The sequence below is a fragment of the Aythya ferina genome (genome assembly GCF_964211825.1).
Source record: "Aythya ferina genome assembly, chromosome: 2".
Taxonomy (NCBI): Eukaryota; Metazoa; Chordata; class Aves; order Anseriformes; family Anatidae; genus Aythya; species Aythya ferina.
In genome coordinates this window covers 76810497-76829850 of record NC_140297.1, presented here as the reverse complement: position 1 = coordinate 76829850, position 19354 = coordinate 76810497, and the positions used below count along the sequence as shown (strand labels likewise).

At 40.4% G+C, this 19354-nt stretch overlaps 1 long non-coding RNA gene across 7 annotated transcripts in view; it reads right to left on the bottom strand.

Annotated features, from left to right (window-relative positions):
- The window catches only part of LOC311430697, a 104921-nt gene that overhangs the window by 74155 nt on the left and 11412 nt on the right, over positions 1-19354 (bottom strand). The window contains exons 4-6 of one of the 7 annotated variants that reach the window (XR_014688950.1): positions 11195-11348; positions 10664-10719; positions 4362-5499 (exon numbers count right to left, since the gene is read on the bottom strand). The exons of the other annotated variants lie outside the window; for them this stretch is intronic. This is a non-coding gene — a long non-coding RNA (uncharacterized lncRNA). Of the gene's footprint in view, positions 1-4361; positions 5500-10663; positions 10720-11194; positions 11349-19354 lie in introns of those variants that run through there. 7 annotated transcript variants of the gene reach the window in all.

Genomic DNA, 19354 nt, shown 5'->3' with positions numbered 1-19354 from the left:
TGTGCGATTTAGAGAACAGCTTTGATTCTGAAGTCAGGGAAGACAAACAGGAATCTCTGAGTGTCACATTTGAAGTGACACAATGCCATTGTAGAAATAGCAAAATCATCAACCGAAACATTTTACACTGTAGAAATAATGAAAATCAATGGTGAGATAAACAGAGAGAGCTACATTGCTATGAAGACCAAAATTTCCCCCAAATAATACAAAAATCTTTCACTTATATGCAATAAAAGAATAGAGCATTGGATGACATCAAAACAGTCTTTTTACCACCTCCATTATTCCTACTGGGTTTTGGTTTGTTTCTCCAACAGATATATCCAGTGCCTTTCCCCTCTCTTCCTAAACCATGTATTTTCCTTTGGGTTGTGGCTCCTTAAATTCTCATTTCTCCTGACATCTTTCCTTCCAATCTAGATGTTCATAAAATACCCAAATGACAAAAAGAATAGCAACTGCATGGAAGAAAACCTGGGGAATACGATGAAGAGAAAGTTACTCTTGAGCACTTCACAATTTTATAGTATCTCCTACATGATGAACATAAGCAGACTGTTAAAGACTCATAAAATGCAGCCAAAATAAAACATTTATCCCTGGCATTATGAGGAGGCCTACCACATCTGAACCTGAAACAGCACAGTGGCAGGAGGTGATACAGACTTATTCCTCAGCTTGTACACAATTTATATTTGCTTCATCCCTCTGGCCAAACTCGTACCCTTCCTGACTGGTTCTGTTTGCTTCTCCAGAACAAAGCTTTCTTATTGTCAAACCTTGTAAGTGTCTCAAACAGCTGATAAATTTTCTGTGAGCTTCAATTCCAACCTCCTTCTGTTGTGTGCACTTTCAGGCAAATTCTTCTGGAGAGGAAAGAAGGAATTAGAAAACATTGCCAGTTTTCAACCTCTTCCTATTTTCTACTGAAGTGGGTCCTCGAGAATTGAGCTGGGGGCTTTTTTGTTTGGTTGACTGGTTTACAAGAAAGGGCAAGGAAAAAAAGGCTGAACATATTGCTCTTTTACCTTCCTTCCTCACATTGTTATGAGAAAATAAGGAGAAACAAGACAGGCCCACAGCCACCAGGCTGCTTTCAAACTACAGGAGAAATTGTTTTTCTCCCTAAAAATGCATGCAAGAATAGCAAGAACACCTGTTACTTTGGTTACCTTTGTTACTTTTGTCCAGCAACACCATGCTGCAACACAAATCTGCATGGAAAAGGCTGCCATACCAAACAGGCATTTCTCTTCATCTTTTAACTTCAACTTTCTGCTCATTCTTTTATGAATCAAAAAGCAATATTGCTTTCAGAAATAAAGTAAATGTAAGTAATTAAAAGGAAACCTATTGTGAAAAAAATCACACAATACTTTCTCAAAATGCATAATTTTTATGTGTGGCATGCAAAACATTTCTATTTTCAATTCAAAAAAAAATTTTTCAATAAAAGGTTTTTGAATAACAGTACACATTTAAGACTAAAATAAGGACTACAGAAGCTTAACACTGACAAAGTAAAAAGGAGAACAATGTGATCAGCAGCAGAGCAAAGTAAAATTGGTACTTTAACCTTGTTCTTGTTTAAATTTAATTTTTATTACTTCACCTGTTCTCTTTCTTGTCTATAAAGAAAAAACTGTCCTCCTGGCAATAGGGAACTTGTAATAAGTTCCTGATAATGTAAATATGCAGCGACCATTCTTCAGAAGTAAATATATACAGGAGTTTAATATAAGTGGTTTATCGTATTATCTAGTGCTGTCTCCTCCCTCAGAAGATTTTATTACACAATATAAAGTCATCATGAAGTCAAAAACATTCACAAGTTAGGAAATGCTAGAATATGGATAGCCTGCAAAGCAGTAATTTAATCCCACTGTGGGTATCATTATGGTAATTCTTTAGATATATAATTACACAGTGTTTTTTTTCCATATCATCATACATCGTTCCTGCTGAGGATGGGCTGTGCTTGGTTAATGAACAGCTAGTCACATTCTGCTCCATTTGGATGTGCAGGTTCAGTTACTGCATGGTATCCAATCCCTGCTCTGAACACAGGATTATTGGGTTCTTCATGAACTTTTCTACAAGGATTATTAACATAATGACAGCACATTTAATATATTTAAATTTGCAATATTATTGTTAATTGTAATATTGTGATTACAGATCAGACTACAAAACAAAATAATTTTCCATATTTACATAGCCAATATAAGAGTGACAGAATCAAACTTCCCAGATCACTTTGTATTTTGCAGCTTTGTGTATTTAAAATGCATGCATTTCTGTTGCAGTTATCAATTCCTCCAAACTGAGCAGCCAGCAAATGAGAAATATACAACTAATAATTGCCTTTCTGTTAAATGACTTATTGAATGTCACACAGACTCTTTTATAGTGGAGTAGACAGAACTCCAGATCTTCAGAGCAGTAATGAACTATCTTAACTATCCGTTTTTTGTTTTCCTCCTGGCTACACTGCGTCTGTGTAAGATAGTTACCTACCCGATCTCCCTATGAACACCCTGATAAGCAGGAGCTATGAAACCATGCCTCTCAGGATTACCTAGCCACTAGCTGAGTTCTAGGAAAAGCTGCTTCCCCAGTATCACCATCAGGGATTGGGAGCTAGGACTGATGTGCAGTTCTAACCTACTTAGTACCCCAGGATACTTCTGGTTATTCTGGTTAAGGATGGTAAATCTTTTCCTTGAACAACGGAAGGAATCTGACTTTTTTTTTTTTTTTTCCTCCTCTCAATAAAATTATATTCAGCTGCTTTTTCTGATGTTGGAAGCTAGTTTAGCTACTATGATCCCAATATTGCTTGTGAATGGTCTGTACCCAGTAAACATGTTACAGTGAATTTCTACAGGAAGCCCTAATGCAAGCAACGTTGATTTCCAAAAGGAAGTTATTAGGTGAAAAGCCAGTACAAAATCAAGCAGCAAAGAAGAATAAAAAGCCATCTGGCTTGGCATAATCCTTTTATCAGTTTTGATAATGCTTCTTTGAAGGTGGAAAAAAGAATAATCCAGGTAACAAATTCAGATTTAAGTAATTTACATAGAGAAAAGAGCTCTTCAAAATCTCTGAATTTCAGTGATTAAATTACAATTTATTTAAAAAGGAAATTCCATTTCTGATTCTTTCCCTTTGAATTTCATTGTAGCATATATAAGATTTTATTAAATAAAGAAATGGGAACAATCATGGCTTCTGAACTGGACCCAAACCATTTTCCTCAAATTGGAATTGAACTGAAAAACTGTTCTGAAGTATATATTGAAATTTGGATTCAAGAGATCAGATTATTTTTTCTTTACTCAGTCAAAATACAAGTTTAACTGAAAACAAACAAACAAATGATTTACCTTATTAGGGATCTATTCAGCAAAGGGCTCGCTTGCAGCTGCTCAGAACTTCAGGAGAGCAACAAATAGCAGCCTCTTTGCCTTTTGCTATCTTTGCATTGCCACATGTATAGTATACAAACTTGTTTCAGTCTCATGGCACTATTGTACTTTGCTCTGCATGGCAGAGCATGGACTTGTTTGGAATATCGGATTTTATACTTGCCTGATCCTAGCTCTGGCTAAAGAGCTACACAACTCAGCATATCCCAAAAGGAGAGAACTGCACATCTTTCAGGTTTGCATCTCCATAGTAAACTATCTGTTGGTACCGCAGCACTCTTCTTGCCATGGGTTTATGTCACTATGCAGATGTATAAGTGCTGCTACACCTCTCTTATGTTATGTGCAGAATTAGAAGAAAGGGAGTAGAGAATACTTCTCATCAGTCCATAACTTAAGCTGCACGGAGAAAACTCCTGTTGCCAGGGAAGCACAGCATCAGTGTCTTTCAACTGTATTATCTGGATGTACCAGTGCCAGGGTACTGGGACAGAAATTGAAATGACATGCTAGAAATGTAAATGATGTGTAAGCTCTTACATAAAAAAAAAAAAAAAAAAAAAAAAAGGAGATAAAATCTTTTAACCAGCTGCCCCATACTTTCAGAAGATCCTCCACATAAAATGTGGTCTTTTCAGAATTTGTTAAAGAACAGGTGCTGGCTGAACCAAATCAACTTGATCTGTAACAGAGCTAAAATTATACTAGTATGGTTGATTTATACAGATCATTATTTTGGCCATTCCTTTTCCTTGTAGAAAATATCAATATAAAATTAATAGAAAACCATTTCATATTATATTCACAATAAAATAAAGAACATTTTCTCCACTGCAAGTTGAAACAAAGCTGAACATTAAAACAAGAACAAAAACAACAAAAAACAGCACTCTATGTTCCAGTTTGGAAAGAATGCTTTAAGTAGCTGTGATGCTTTTATTTCAGCAACATGCCAAATAGTAAGTCTACAACAAGAGAAAACAAACAAAAAATGCTCCTGGACATGTACAGTTTTGCCATTCCTGAGGTGCTTCAATTTTACTTCTTTAGTGACTGATAGCACTCACAAACTGAAACTTTTTATTCATTCATTGATATGAGAAGACAATGACAGGCAAATGGCTCCTAATTACAGCTCCCGAAGCGCACAAAGCACAGTCAGATCCTGATACAATTACATGAAGTGACCTCCATCTAGTTATTCCTACTCATGTTTTCAATATATTTTTTTTTTTAATGCAGAAATATTTAATGTTACTCAAACCTTTACCATGCAGGATACTCTCCTCATCTAGATCAGTTATAATACTAATTGCAGTGATAGTCCCATGTAGCAATCACACATGTAAAATACAAAATCTAAAGAAAAATCTGAAGAAAATAGTAGTTTCTTAGAAAAATAAAGCAAGAGTAAAAGTCAAGGAAATAATTTCTCTCTTGCACTGTTAGATGAACAATGCAAGCCTTTAAAAATGTTAATCCGAATTTAGAAAGAATTTCCAAGAGTGAATCAGAATAAAATAAAATATATTCAATAAAAAGTAAAGCTGTATAAACTAAACTAGCAGGTAGAAGATATAGCATATTTGTGTATTTTTCCTGAACTATTCAGCAAAACAAACAAAAAAACACACTGCATTATGTTTCAGAAGATGCATTTGTTTTCATAAGTAATACACCATAGTGGGCTTTTTTTACTTTATTTTTTTAAGTGAGTTTATAGGAAATTCTTGCTTAGGTCTTTGACATTATTCTGTATATTTGTGAAAATTATTTCAGAGTTCACTTAACTGGAGAAATTTTTAAATCCATTAAAATCCATTAAACAGTACTGAATGTCAGACGAAGAGTTTGAAGTGTTTGCCCCTTGATTTAGAGATGGGATTTTCAATACTGCAAGTGAATTAGAAACACAAGCTTTCATTAATGTATTTTTAAAACTCTACCCAAGCTTCTGCTCCTTATGAAACATGCTATTAAACTTTTCCAAAATTACAGAGTAGGAAACTGGTCCAAAGTGTCTAGTACAAAGTCAAAGTCATCATCAAATCTCATCCAATGTATCTTCCTACAAAAGGGAGCACAACATATAGCTGAATGTTAGAATATGCTGTTAGTCAAAGAAAAAATTGAAGTCTAATAGTTCCAAACAGTTAATGTTTGTGATAGCCCCAGACAAGCCCTTGCTAATTAAGTTAAAATTGCAATAGAAAAAATCTCCTCACCATCCTACTGTTGCCTCTCTTTCCTAGTGTTAATGCTCACCCCTTGGTAATCCTTCTGGGTCCTTAGGTGGACAGCTTCACTTTCCCTTAGGACAATGGGAGGCAGACTACAAGCCTTCAGCATCCCCAGAGCTTCTGTGAGGTCACAGAATCACAGAACTGTAGGGCTTGGAAGGGACCTCGAGATATCAAGTCCAACCCCCCTGCCAAAGCAGGTTCCTTAGAGCAGGTAGGCATCCAGACGGGCCTTAAATATCTCCAGAGAAGGAGGCTCCACAACCTCCGTAGGCAGCCTGTTCCAGTGCTCCCTCACTCTCACCATGAAGAAGTCCTTTCTCATGTTGGTGCAGAACTTCCTGTGCTCCATTTTGTGGCCATTACTCCTTGTCCTGTCCCCACAAACCACTGAAAAGAGGTTGGCCAAATCCCTGTCTCCCACACTTAAGATACTTGTAAACATTAATGAGATCCCCTCTCAGTCTTCTTTTCTCCAGGCTGAACAGACCCAGGTCTCTCAGCCTTTCTTCATAAGGAAAATGCTCCAGGCCCCGTTCCATCTTTGTGGCCCTCTGCTGGACTCTTTCAAGGAGGTAAGCTTGATGCTCCTGGATGGAGTCCCTTCCTCCTCAGTTTGGGCACACTTAGGTGTATTTTTGTAGCCTTCCTCAACACGGCCATACCACTGACAGTATCATACAGCTCCAGCTCACCCTGGCTAAGTCACTCACTGTCACAGTATGTGCATACCGCACTCCAATATACTATATACATTCCATGGAATCCCATGACCATAGACTGGCTGAGGCTGGAAGAGACCTCTTGAGGTCACCTGGTCTAGCCTCCTTGGGAGCTGGGGTGGCCACTGACACCCAGATCAGGATCAGAACCAGGGCAATCCTACAGGTACCAGACCCTGCATACCCAGGCCACCACGGGGCATCTGCTAGTGTGGTGGTATTACCCAGCTGGGCAGCTGAACTCCACCACAACTGCTCACTCACTCCTCCTCCTCAAAGGGTAAATAATATGAAATGAAAAAAAAGGGCTCAAGGGTGAAACAAGGACAATGAGATCACTCAACAATTATCATCATGGGCAAAACAGACTCAGCACAGGGAGATTAAAATAACATTGCCTATTACTAACAGATGAGAACAGTAAGAAAGCAAAAGCAAACTAAAAACACTTTCCCTCTATCCACCCTCTTCTATGTCCTCCCCCCGAGCGGCACAGGGGAACAAGGAATGGGAGCTGTGGTCAGTCCCTGACGCTTTGTCTCTGCCACTCCTTCACAATCACTCTCTGTCACTGCTCCACATGGGGTCTCTCCTACAGGATGCCGTCCTTCCCAAACTGATCCTGAAGGGACTGCCCACAGGCAGCAGCTCTTCAAGAACTGCTCCCACATGGCTCCATACCACGGGGTCCATCCCCCAGGAGCAAACTGCTCCAGCACAGGCCCCCCACGGCTGGGCGGCAGCTCCCCCCAGACCCCCTGCTCCTGCGTGGGCCCCTCTCGAGGTGCTTGAGCGGGTGCAGAGAAGGGCGACGAAGCTGGTGAGGGGCCTGGAGAACAAGTCCTACGAGGAGCGGCTGAGGGAGCTGGGTTTGTTCAGCCTGGAGAAGAGGAGGCTCAGGGGCGACCTTATCGCTCTTTTTAGGTACCTCAAGGGAGGCTGTAGCTAGGTGGGGGTTGGCCTGTTCTCCCACGTGCCTGGTGACAGGACGAGGGGGAATGGGCTTAAGTTGAGCCAGGGGAGTTTTAGGCTAGATGTTAGGAAGAACTTCTTCACTGAAAGGGTTGTGAGGCACTGGAACAGGCTGCCCAGGGAAGTGGTGGAGTCACCATCCTTGGAAGTCTTCAAAAGACGTTTAGATGTAGAGCTTAGGGATATGGTTTAGTGGAGGGCTGTTAGCGTTAGGTTGGAGGTTGGACTCGATGACCTTGAGGTCTCTTCCAACCTAGAAAATTCTGTGATTCTGTGATTCTGTGATTCTCTCCATGGGCTGCAGCTCCGGCCCGGGGCCTGCTCCCGCGGGGGCTCTCCATGGGCCGCAGCCTCCTCCAGGCCACATCCACCTGCTCCACCGGGGGCTCCAAAAGCGTTTAGCTCCATGATTCAAATTCATGAAAATAAAAGCAAACTGCTAAGTCTAGAAAGAAAAGGCACCATTTGGAAATCAGAAATTTAATAAGCTACAAATTAATGAAAGCTGGGATAGCGTCAGTGTATTCACACTGTGCTGCTCTTTTCTTACTCTTAACTAAGCAACTGCTGCAGACAGCATGTCAGAAACATGGTAGTTTGTTTGGCAAAACCTGGATCTGACATATATAACTTTTTGTCCACTATTTTTATTTGAAGATATAAGAATGTAACATGTTCTGTAATAAAGCTTCTAGTACAATAAAATAATTGGCAGTGTATTCAAAATATATTTCTTATAGGTTCTGTTCATAGTTCTTCCCCTTACATGTCTGGATTCACAAAATTACATAAAAGCAAAATCTTATCCCAAACTGCAAGCGTCCAGGCTAATACAGTGGTCAAGTACCTAATGAGACAAAACTGCTGGGAGCAATAGGATAACTATGTGGTCTATAATAAGCTTAACAGAACAGAAGAATTCTGTGTACAATGAATCACTCACCCTACTTACCCCAGCTTTGCACATTAAATTTCCATTAACTAATGGGGAAGAACAATGAAGTCCATATACTTTAAATTCTGGGAACAACAAACAAAAGCTTTACTCAATTTACACCATTGAAATCAAGAATATTACATTGCTGAGAAATTGAGCACAAGTAGGACCAGAGTTGGGACAAATATTTTAATGTTACTCTGAGTTTCCAAAAGGCAATTTATGTTAGATTAACTGTATTCCTGTTACAGAATATGCAGCTTGTGTGCATATTAATTGACCTATAATATTTCAGATTTATGAAGACTTCCACTTGTCCTAGACATGCAGAGAAAAATACAAGATAAAAGGATTGTGGTTTAATTAGGTTTCAGTGTATTAATTCATCCAAGAGCTATCTGCCAGTAACTCATACAGTGCAGGTCATGATTCATTTTTGTTTCTATCTGGCCAAGAGATTGTCATGAGTTGCCTTTGTCCACCTGCCCACCAGTCAAATAACCACTTAATATGAAGACCTATCATCACAAGGCACCTCCAGATTGTTAGTCATTTGCCTAACAGTCAGGTGAATTTAACAACAGTCAGGTAGTTATCTGTTTCCCTAATAACACGGGCAAAACATAGATGCACTACCTAATAAAAAAAAGCACAGCCATTAGCCCTTGGAAAATTCAGATAACAGTTGTGTTATTTCAAAACAAATTAATTCTGTCTTTATCCTGCAATTCATGCATTTTTTGGATCATCAACACCCTCAAAATTTAATTGTTCCCCATCCTACCTGATTGCTTACCGCCTTACCTTTTGCTGCAGCATTTCACAGCACTTTAGTCAGGGAGAATTATTTCTTCCTCTCTTGTATCTCTTTGTCTTATAATGACTACAGTCATGTTACGTGATGTGGCCAGAACACGCCTGTTGCATGCACTAAACAGATACATACTAAGCAAGATCCAAGTAAAAATTACGGTCTTGAATCCAGATGGAAGTACACAAAATTGTGTAACTGGTGACAAGGTGTAAATATTCTATGACATTTTTATATGGTTCTGGAGCATAGCTAAGCTATAACTGCTAAAAGGATAACAGAGACTTATAGTGCAGTTGCATGAACTAAGAAAAATATATGCCAGAGAAAATCCACAGGCAGGAGGGAAGACCTTATAGTGGCCTTCCAGTTCCTACAGGGGGCCTATGAGAAAGCTGGAGAGGGACTCTGTCAGAGAGTGTACTGGCACGAAAAGGGGTAATGGCTTTAAACTACATGTAAAAGAAGGTAGGTCTACGAAGATGGTGAAGGGACTAAAGGGGAAGACGTATGAGGACCAGCTGAGGTCACTTGGCCTGTTCAGCCTGGAAAAGAGGAGACTGAGGGGTGACCTTATTGTGGTCTACAGCTTCCTCACAAGGGGGAGTGGAGCAGCAGGTGCCGATCTATTCTCCTTAGTCACCAGTGATAGGACCCACAGGAATGGTGTCAAGCTGAGGCAGGAGAGGTTTAGGCTAGACATCAGGAAGAGGTTCTTCACCGAAAGGGTGGTTGCACACTGGAACAGGCACCCCAGGGGAGTAGTCACTGCACCAAGCCTTTTGGATTTTAAGAAGCATTTAGACTGTGCACTTAGTCACATGGTCTTACATTTTGGGTAGACCTGTGTGGTGCCAGGAGTTGAACTCGATGATCCTTATGGGTCCCTTCCAACTCGGGATATTCTATGATTCTATGAGATTTAGATTAGATATAAGGAAAAAACTATTTACTATGAAGGTGGTGAGGCACTGGAACAGGTTGCCCAGAGAAGCTGTGGATGCCTGATACCTGTAAGTGTTCAAGACCAAGCTGGACAGGGCTTTAACAACCTGGTCTAGTGCAAGGTGTCCCAGCCCACAGCAGGGGAGCTGGAACTACATGAACCTTAAGGGTCTCTTCCAACCCAAACCATTCTGTGATTCTACAAAATGGCTTATAAAAGTAATTTTGCAGAACAAGCAAGAAGGTGCATGGTAGAATTAGGATAATACCACAGAAGAAACAGGAAAGACTTCAGAATCTTACAACTACAACAAAGTCTAGCTCAGAAGGGACCTCTCAAAAGCATCTGATCTAATTCTTTTATAAGCAGGGTCCTAGATTATTCTATACAGGGATCTATCAAGCTAAGTCTTACTTATTTGCAACAAGAAAGATACTGCCACTTTTCTCAAACAACCTATACCATTGTTTAACTCTTTCCACAGTTAAGATTTTTTTTCCCTTACATCCATAGAAAGTTTCCCCTGCAGCAGCTTGTGCTCACATCTTCTTGCCCCATCAACTCATTCTTGTGAAGGAAATGCATCCATCTTCTCTGTAATTACCTGTTAGGTACTGAAGTCTGGGATAACTCCCTCCACATGAACATGGCTTCTCTTCTCTAGGATGAACAAATTCTTTTTACTTCCCCTCATATTTTAACTTTTCCAACCCTCCAAACCCTCCAAATCTTGATGAGTGTCTTTGGTGACTCGCAAACCCTCTCCAGCTTTACAATGTCTCTAGATCTGGGGGGATCAAAACCAGACACAGTATCCTAATTGCAGTCAAAAAGCATCAAGTAGAATGGAGTAATTACATCCCTTTATCTGCTGGTTATACTCTTATTGATTTAACCCAGGATACAATTAGCTTTCATTGCTCCAAGGGTGCTTTGATAGCATGTTCAACTTCTGGTCCACCAAGACCCCCAGGTCTTTTTTTTCTGTAGGTACACTGCAGCTGGTCAAACCCCAGCCCTTACTGCTGCTTGGGATTATTCCATCTTTGTTAAACATCATGCAGTTCTTGCTTACCCAATCTTCCAGCCCATGTAGGTGTCTTTCAATGGTGTCTTTTCCTTCTAGAGTATCTACCTTGTCTCCTAGTTTGCTGATCCATATGGCTGACACACACGTGTGGTTCATTCAGTGCTTTCATCCAGGTCCTTTAAAAATATATTGAATAGCACCAAACCCCTACAGAACTCCACTCATGACCAGCTGTCAGTCTGATGGAACCAGAAAAATACTGCAGAATAAAAGAAACCAGAATAAGTCTGGATTCCAAAAATAGGATGTCAAAAGCAGATGAAATCACCCCCTTTTCTTGTGGGGGTGGGGCTGAAACATCACCGAGGAATGACAATGAAAAAAGGACACAGCCCTCCTTCAGGCATTTCTATCCTGACTTCCCTTATTAACAGACTCTTAAGACCGATCAACTTGACCTTGGCAATGCAGGACCACGGATATCAGTTCAAACTACAGTGCCTCAAGTTATATGGTATTGTGTGATGACAGATAATTTATGTTAAGTGTCTAACAAACCATTGCTTTGTATATGTAGTGATAATGATTGATAGTGATTAAGAACAGAATACTGGAAATGTGTATCCAATCCATTAAAGAGTTGTTCTGAAGTTTGAAACTGTTTGTTAGATTTAAACAATTTCATCAGTGACACCTACTTTCTTAACAGATATGCAGATCTCAGTGTTCAGTTGCAACTGCAGTAAAACACAACTGTGCAGTGTATGCTGCCGGGGAACTGTGAGAGGCAGGCCTTTTTAGCAGAGTGATTCCCAAGCAGCTCAAGAAGTGGATCTGTGTCATTTTTCTACTTAATTACAGTACAGATAGAAATGCCATAATTGCTCTTTGCAGATGGAGTCCTATAATTTCACTGATACAATTTTCACATTAATCCCAGACCATTCAACATTCTTTTTGTCACACTTCATGATGTAAGATTTACTTCATGAATGAGAACCAGACATAAACCCAAACATAAACTCGGTCTACCTGGCTGGGGATCCATTGCCTACAGGTTGAAATACTATTTATAGGGGAGATAGGTCTTCAGGTCTTCATCTCTTTGTTGTAACAGCTTCCTTCAACTGTGCTTAGTCTGATGTGTGTCACCAGTGATGTACTGGTAAAATGCATGATATAGTGCCTGTACATGTTTACCAATTCTCCAATTATTCTCCAATTACGATAAATTTCTGCATTCCAGAACAAAGATATCTTAACAAAGCTATATATAGTACCAGATGTTCTACGTTAATCACAGGAATATGTTAAAATACCTGCCTCCATGTACCACAGTAAACAGACGCAGGCTATCCACCACAGAAAGTTAAAAGAAGAAGTGAGACATCATATTTATTCTGAGATGCTGTGAGGTGGGAGCATGCATACAAGGATGCGTGTGGGATTTGTGGAGAAGCTAATACACAGAAAGGTCATATCACAGTTTGATATCCAACAACAGCCATTCTTTTCCCTTGTAACATTCCACTGCAAAAAATACAAACCCTAAGACCTCCTCCCCCAGCAGGTTGAAGATAACTGTACATAGAACTGATAGAAATTCTTTTACTATACATTTATACATCACAAGTAGTTAATTGCCTTCTCTGTCAATCCTCTGATGTGCATGCATGAGTGTGTGTGTGCCTGTGTTTTCGTGAGCTCTCCACCTATCACTGTCTGAAAGTATCTATTATGTAAGTACAAATTCTCTGCAGCCACAGGTTTCTATCACTTCTTCAGCTTATCTATGCTATGACCTTGAACAAAATACAATGCCAGGCTTCTACTTAATAGAAATGGAGAAGGTGCTTAACTCTTAACCCAAATAATGGGGATATTTCAGGGAAACCGCAAAGCAAACTTCATTCTCCAGGTTGCTGTTTCTTGAGCTTGTTCATACTGGCCATCTGTCCCTATACTACGCTAACAGACCTGCTCTTTGCTTTCAGCACCATGGTTGAAAGTTCATGTAATTGCAAAAGACTTTTGCCATCTCCAAAAATCTGGCTGTACCGTAAGACTGCATATATATGAAAAAATATCTCACTTCTTAAGGATAACCTTCCCCAAAGGCAGCGTTTTCTGTGTCGTACCTATTTTTGACTAAATCAATCTCCCCTATCTGGGGCTATCCTACGAAGAAGTATCCCCATTCTAATATGCTCATTCGTCTACAGTGTCTTTATTTCTAAATACTCTACTGAAAGATTATTTTCCACTTTGGTGATGAACACATTAACAGATGTTAACTATGTTAAAAGAAGTAGTGTTCTAATGTGAGGAAAAGCCAAATCAGGAGTATTAATCTTGTAGCACTCCAAAGAAGGAAGGGGGGGGTCAACAAATCACTAACAAGCTTTTGCTAATGCACATTTCAGTAGCTTTTCAATTATTTTTAATCCTTCTCCTAATTAGAAATCCCTGGATTTACTGAGATTTGTTCTTAAATATAAACACATAGTCTACATCTAATAAGGCACATAAGAATCCTTGTGCCACATAAGAATTCACATCTCCCCAGGTAAACATAGCATCAAACACCAGATAGAGGAGAAGGAGCAGGAAAGCCACTCTGATTCTCCTCTAGAACTGACATTTTGTCATACAACAATGTACACCAGACAAATCCAGATAGGTGAAGTCTGTAGTGCAGCAAGCCAACCACAGATTCTGTAAGGAGATATACTTTGACTTAAATCAGAAGTAAAACTTGCAAGACAACCTGTTTTCTGGCCTCTACATCCTATTCAGGTTCTCCAAAATCTTAAAGCTAGTATACAGCTTCCATGTTTACCTCACTGCTAACCACCAAATGAGAGAGACGCTGCCACGTGCTTCTAATTCACTTGAACATACCAAATCGGCAAGATGCTTGACTGACACCAGAAATGCCTGAGTCACCTTACTGATTTTAGCACTCATGCTCACTTGTAGGAATACTTCTAAGTACCTTGTTGAATCAGGACCTTAAAGTGCATTTAAGAAGTTCATAAACCCTGTTAGCACTGAAAGTTAATATCAAATGCATCAATAAATGATGAAAGATAAGATGGCTCTTTAATACCACATTACAGAGCAAAATATTTCTGTAAATGAACTCAGCCTTCAGAATGGGTGGACTGCAAGAGAATTATGTTAAATAGCCAAATATTATATAAAATAGAATTCATTCTGGGAATTTGCCCTGTCAGGCATGTATTTCTCCAGTAAAATGGGTGTATTTTTATTGAGACTAACATTTAAAATATTGCCCACTAATGTGATTTCATTGCTCATGCAGAATCCAATTTCTATTTAGTCTGTACAGAGGTTACAAGAGGTGTCTATTTACTGCATTCAGTTCAATAACTGAATGCAGAAACATGTATATTTACATTTACTCACAGTAATCTATCATTTAGCTGTTTGTACCACACAGACCCAGTAACTGAAATATATTGCTTTTTCTCCATAATTTTCTCCTGTCTTGTTTCATGTAGACTTTCTATTACATTTCTTGTACCAGCCACCTCCACCCCTCTAATTGCTTCTCTTACCAACAATCGTAGTGTTTAAAATGCGGTAGAGTTTTTCATAAAGATCTGCTGAGAGGTTTCGTTTTTCCTTTATATTTTATCAAAAATTCATAGATACGAATACAGGGGTATGCCAGGGGCAGGCTATGTAAAAGACTGACATAGCTGACACAAGAAATATATTTTTAAGTGTAAATGTTTAGAGCAGTGCTTCGCACCAGTGGAAGGTTATTACAGGAGCTCTTTGCTCACTCGGGTCAGGATCCAGTAAGTACCAAATCAGAAACTCACCAGGGAGGTTTTAAGGCTCCCTGGAGTGCCTGACCTCATATGGAATACAGGAGGAAATCTGTTATCGGGATACACTCACAGAAGTAACCACTTAAATCACAGCCTGCACACATTCTTCCTGGAACTAAAAATGGCTTTCACGAAGAGTAACCAAACACTCACTACCTTAAGTGCTGACTGACATGAATCATTTCAGTAGGTGCAAACATGTTGCACTCTACTAATTTATTTTTTAAAATGCTCATTTGATTTATAAATGTTCCCCAGCACTATTTTAAAGCCAGTATAAACTTATAACAAAGTATAACCAGAAGCTATATATTGAAAAAAATAAATATGTTCCATTTAGCATTTCAACTAGCCTTTTGATAATACTGGAACTTTTTCCATATAGAATTCAATATATTAACTATAGTTTCCCAGATGTTGCTGGTACATTTAAGATAAGTATTTACAATACTTCCCAGCATGTAAAGGTAGGTAGGGTACTCTCACAGGCTCTATTATTTATTGTTACTCAGTCACATGGTAACATAAAATGAAAAGCAAAGGTGATCAGAATAAACAACAAATGGAACAAAATAATTCAACACACTTCTGAAGCCATAATGTAAGGCTGCAAATTTGGGTAGCTGATTGAAAGCAGAAATTACTTTTAACCTTTATTTTGTGCCATCATTTCCTTTATTGACATCCACTGTTCAGATAAGGTTTTGCCATTTTTGTTGTATCTTGTTCCAAAAATCATAATTTGAATTAATAAGAAACAATATTCTATTCATCACATATACACATAGGTGGCAGGTGAAATTTTTCTATTACATGCAGACAAGGCGAATCAATTGCACTATATAAACTGTTTCACTGAAGAACTCCTAGTAACTGTGTAAAGGTTAAATTTCTCATACAACAAATGACATTCAACTTGCACTTTTACTGCATATTGGGACCAGTATTACTATTGCTGGAATTAGTTATGTTTACAAAGGTGAGATCCACTTCTGCCTGGGAAGGGAAATATTTAGCTGCATAAGTACAGTTCATATGGATTAATACGGAATTTTGTTCATATGGTTATGATGTGATGCAAACAGATCTGTTGTTTTACAATGTTGTCTATGAAAAAGGGAAGAACTCAAAGAAACGTTGAACTCTCATACATTTTTCTATGACTGATCACTGTTTACTTTTATCCAAAACAGACCCGACTCCAACCTTGCTCAAGCTGCTGTAAATTAGGAAAAATTCTATTTAACTGAGTTACACTGACATGAAATCACCTAATCCCACAGCTCTTTTAGGATAAAATGCCATTATTTCATATTTCTAAATTCATCTTCACTAAAAGACAAGGAAAACAGCTAATAAAGAGAAAATTCCAAGTGTATTTTATATAAAATATTTCCAGGTTGGCAATTGACATTTTGATCTTTTTAAGAATTTGTTTTAGCTTTGGTAACATTATCATATAAGCTCCAGATAAATGGATATTTTACTGTCACGAATTGCTAGCACAGTAATGAACTGCCAGGCTGGTCTTAACATATTCCCATTTGACTTTCCTTTAGCTATTAAATTTACTAATTGCTTTCTTGTACTGTGGGTTACCAGCTTTGAGTATGTGTTGATTAAAGATCAGCATGCCCAGTAGTCGATCACCTGCTTTGTAATTATACCTCTAAGGCTTTGTAGCTGAATGAACAGTCTGGTTCTGAATATTAGAAGTGATTTTATTTTCACCACCCTGGAATATGACTCTCAAGAATTGAATGGACATCCAAAGCCAGATGTAGTTTGCTTCTGGCAACAAAGAGTGGAGGAGTTGTTTTAGCAAGAAACAAATTCCATGTGCAGGGAAATTATGTTCTACAACATAGTAAATATAGGAATTTACATCTCCAAGGTCAGTGTCAGAGCCTGTCTTACACTCCTTGTCTTATGAAAGCTATGGGTTCTGATGATAAAGTCCTTTTTCTACCATCTGCATAATTTTGTGAATTTGCTAGTCCCTTTCTAGCCCGAAGCTGCTTTTCTACCCAATTGTCAATGCATCAGCATTCTTTCTCAAATTTTAATTATTCTTTAAGTGATTCCCCAGTGAACTCCACATATGCTATAGAGGCAGAAGACTGGAATCTTTCTGAACAGTGTTCATCCAAGTCCAGTCTGTTTTCTGTATACCAGCTGGCATTCACTAGCCAAGGGTGTAACAGGGAAAGCAGGAATAACTTGCAACTGCCTATTAAGATACCATTATTCAGTCTGCCTAAAATCAAAGCTCCAGGAATTTCTTCCTGTCAGTGCAGGTTTTTACTTTTGGCTTTTTTTTGCTGCTTAAAGAGAATTCATGAGTTCGTGATCTACTATTTGTAAGAATAGAAATAATCACAGAATCACAGAATCACAGAATTTTCTAGGTTGGAAGAGACCTCAAGGTCATCGAGTCCAACCTCCAACCTAACGCTAACAGCCCTCCACTAAACCATATCCCTAAGCTCTACATCTAAGCGTCTTTTGAAGACTTCCAGGGATGGTGACTCCACCACTTCCCTGGGCAGCCTGTTCCAATGCCTCACAACCCTTTCTGTAAAGAAGTTCTTCCTAACATCTAACCTAAAACTCCCCTGGCTCAACTTAAGCCCATTCCCCCTCGTCCTGTCACCAGGCACGTGGGAGAACAGGCCAACCCCCACCTCTCTACAGCCTCCTTTAAGGTATCTGTAAAGAGCAATAAGGTCGCCCCTGAGCCTCCTCTTCTCCAGGCTGAACAAGCCCAGCTCCCTCAGCCGCTCCTCGTAGGACTTGTTCTCCAGGCCCCTCACCGGCTTCGTCGCCCTTCTCTGCACCCGCTCAAGCACCTCGATGTCCTTCTTGTAGCGAGGGGCCCAAAACTGAACACAGTACTCGAGGTGCGGCCTCACCAGAGCTGAGTACAGGGGGACGATCACCTCCCTAGCCCTGCTGGTCACGCTGTTCCTAATACAAGCCAGGATGCCGTTGGCCTTCTTGGCCACCTGAGCACACTGCTGGCTCATATTCAGCCGACTGTCCACCATCACTCCCAGGTCCTTCTCTGCCAGGCAGCTTTCCAACCATTCCTCTCCCAGCCTGTAGCTCTGCTTGGGGTTATTGCGCCCCAGGTGCAGGACCCGGCACTTGGCCTTGTTAAACTTCATGCAGTTGACCTCAGCCCATCGGTGCAGCCTATCCAGATCCTCCTGCAGAGCTTTCCTACCCTCAAGCAGATCGACACACGCACCTAACTTGGTGTCATCTGCGAACTTACTGAGGGTGCACTCGATGCCCTCGTCCAGATCATCGATGAAGATATTAAAGAGGACCGGCCCCAGCACCGAGCCCTGGGGGACGCCACTAGTGACTGGCCTCCAACTGGACTTGGCTCCATTCACCACGACTCTTTGGGCCCGGCTATCCAGCCAGTTTCTAACCCAACGAAGCGTGTGCCAGTCCAAGCCAAGAGCAGCCAGTTTCTTGAGGAGAATGCTGTGGGAGACGGTGTCAAAAGCCTTGCTGAAGTCAAGGTAGACCACATCCACAGCCTTTCCCTCATCCACCCAGCGCGTCACTCTGTCATAGAAGGAGATCAGGTTCGTCAGGCATGACCTGCCTTTCATAAAGCCATGCTGACTGGGCCTGATCGCCTGCTTCCCCTTCAAGTGCTGCATGATGACTCTCAGGAGGATCTGCTCCATGAGCTTTCCTGGCACTGAGGTCAAACTGACAGGCCTGTAGTTTCCTGGGTCTGCCCTCCGGCCCTTCTTGTAGATGGGCGTCACGTTTGCTAGCCGCCAGTCGATTGGGACCTCCCCCGATAGCCAGGACTGTTGATAAATGATGGACAGCGGCTTGGCCAGCTCCTCTGCCAGTTCCCTCAGTACCCTTGGGTGGATCCCATCTGGCCCCATCGACTTGTGCACATCTAAGTGCCGTAGTAGGTCACCAACCAGTTCTTCATGGATAATGAGGGCCACATCCTGCTCCCCATCCCCTTCCACCAGCTCAGGGTACTGGGTATCCAGAGAACATCCGGTATTGCCGCTAAAGACTGAGGCAAAGAAGGCATTGAGCACCTCCGCCTTTTCCTCATCTCTTGTAACTAAGTTTCCCCCCGCATCCAGTAAAGGATGGAGATTCTCCTTAGTCCTCCTTTTTGTGTTGATGTATTTATAGAAACGTTTTTTGTTATCTTTAACGGCAGTAGCCAGATTGAGCTCCAGATGAGCTTTGGCCTTCCTAATTTTGTCCCTGCACAGCCTCGCTACTTCTTTAAAGTCCTCCTTAGTGGCCTGCCCACTTTTCCAAAGCTTATAAACCCTCTTTTTCCTCCTAAGATCAAGCCACAATTCTCTGTTGAGCCAGGCCGGTCTTCTTCCCCGCCAGCTCGTCTTTGGGC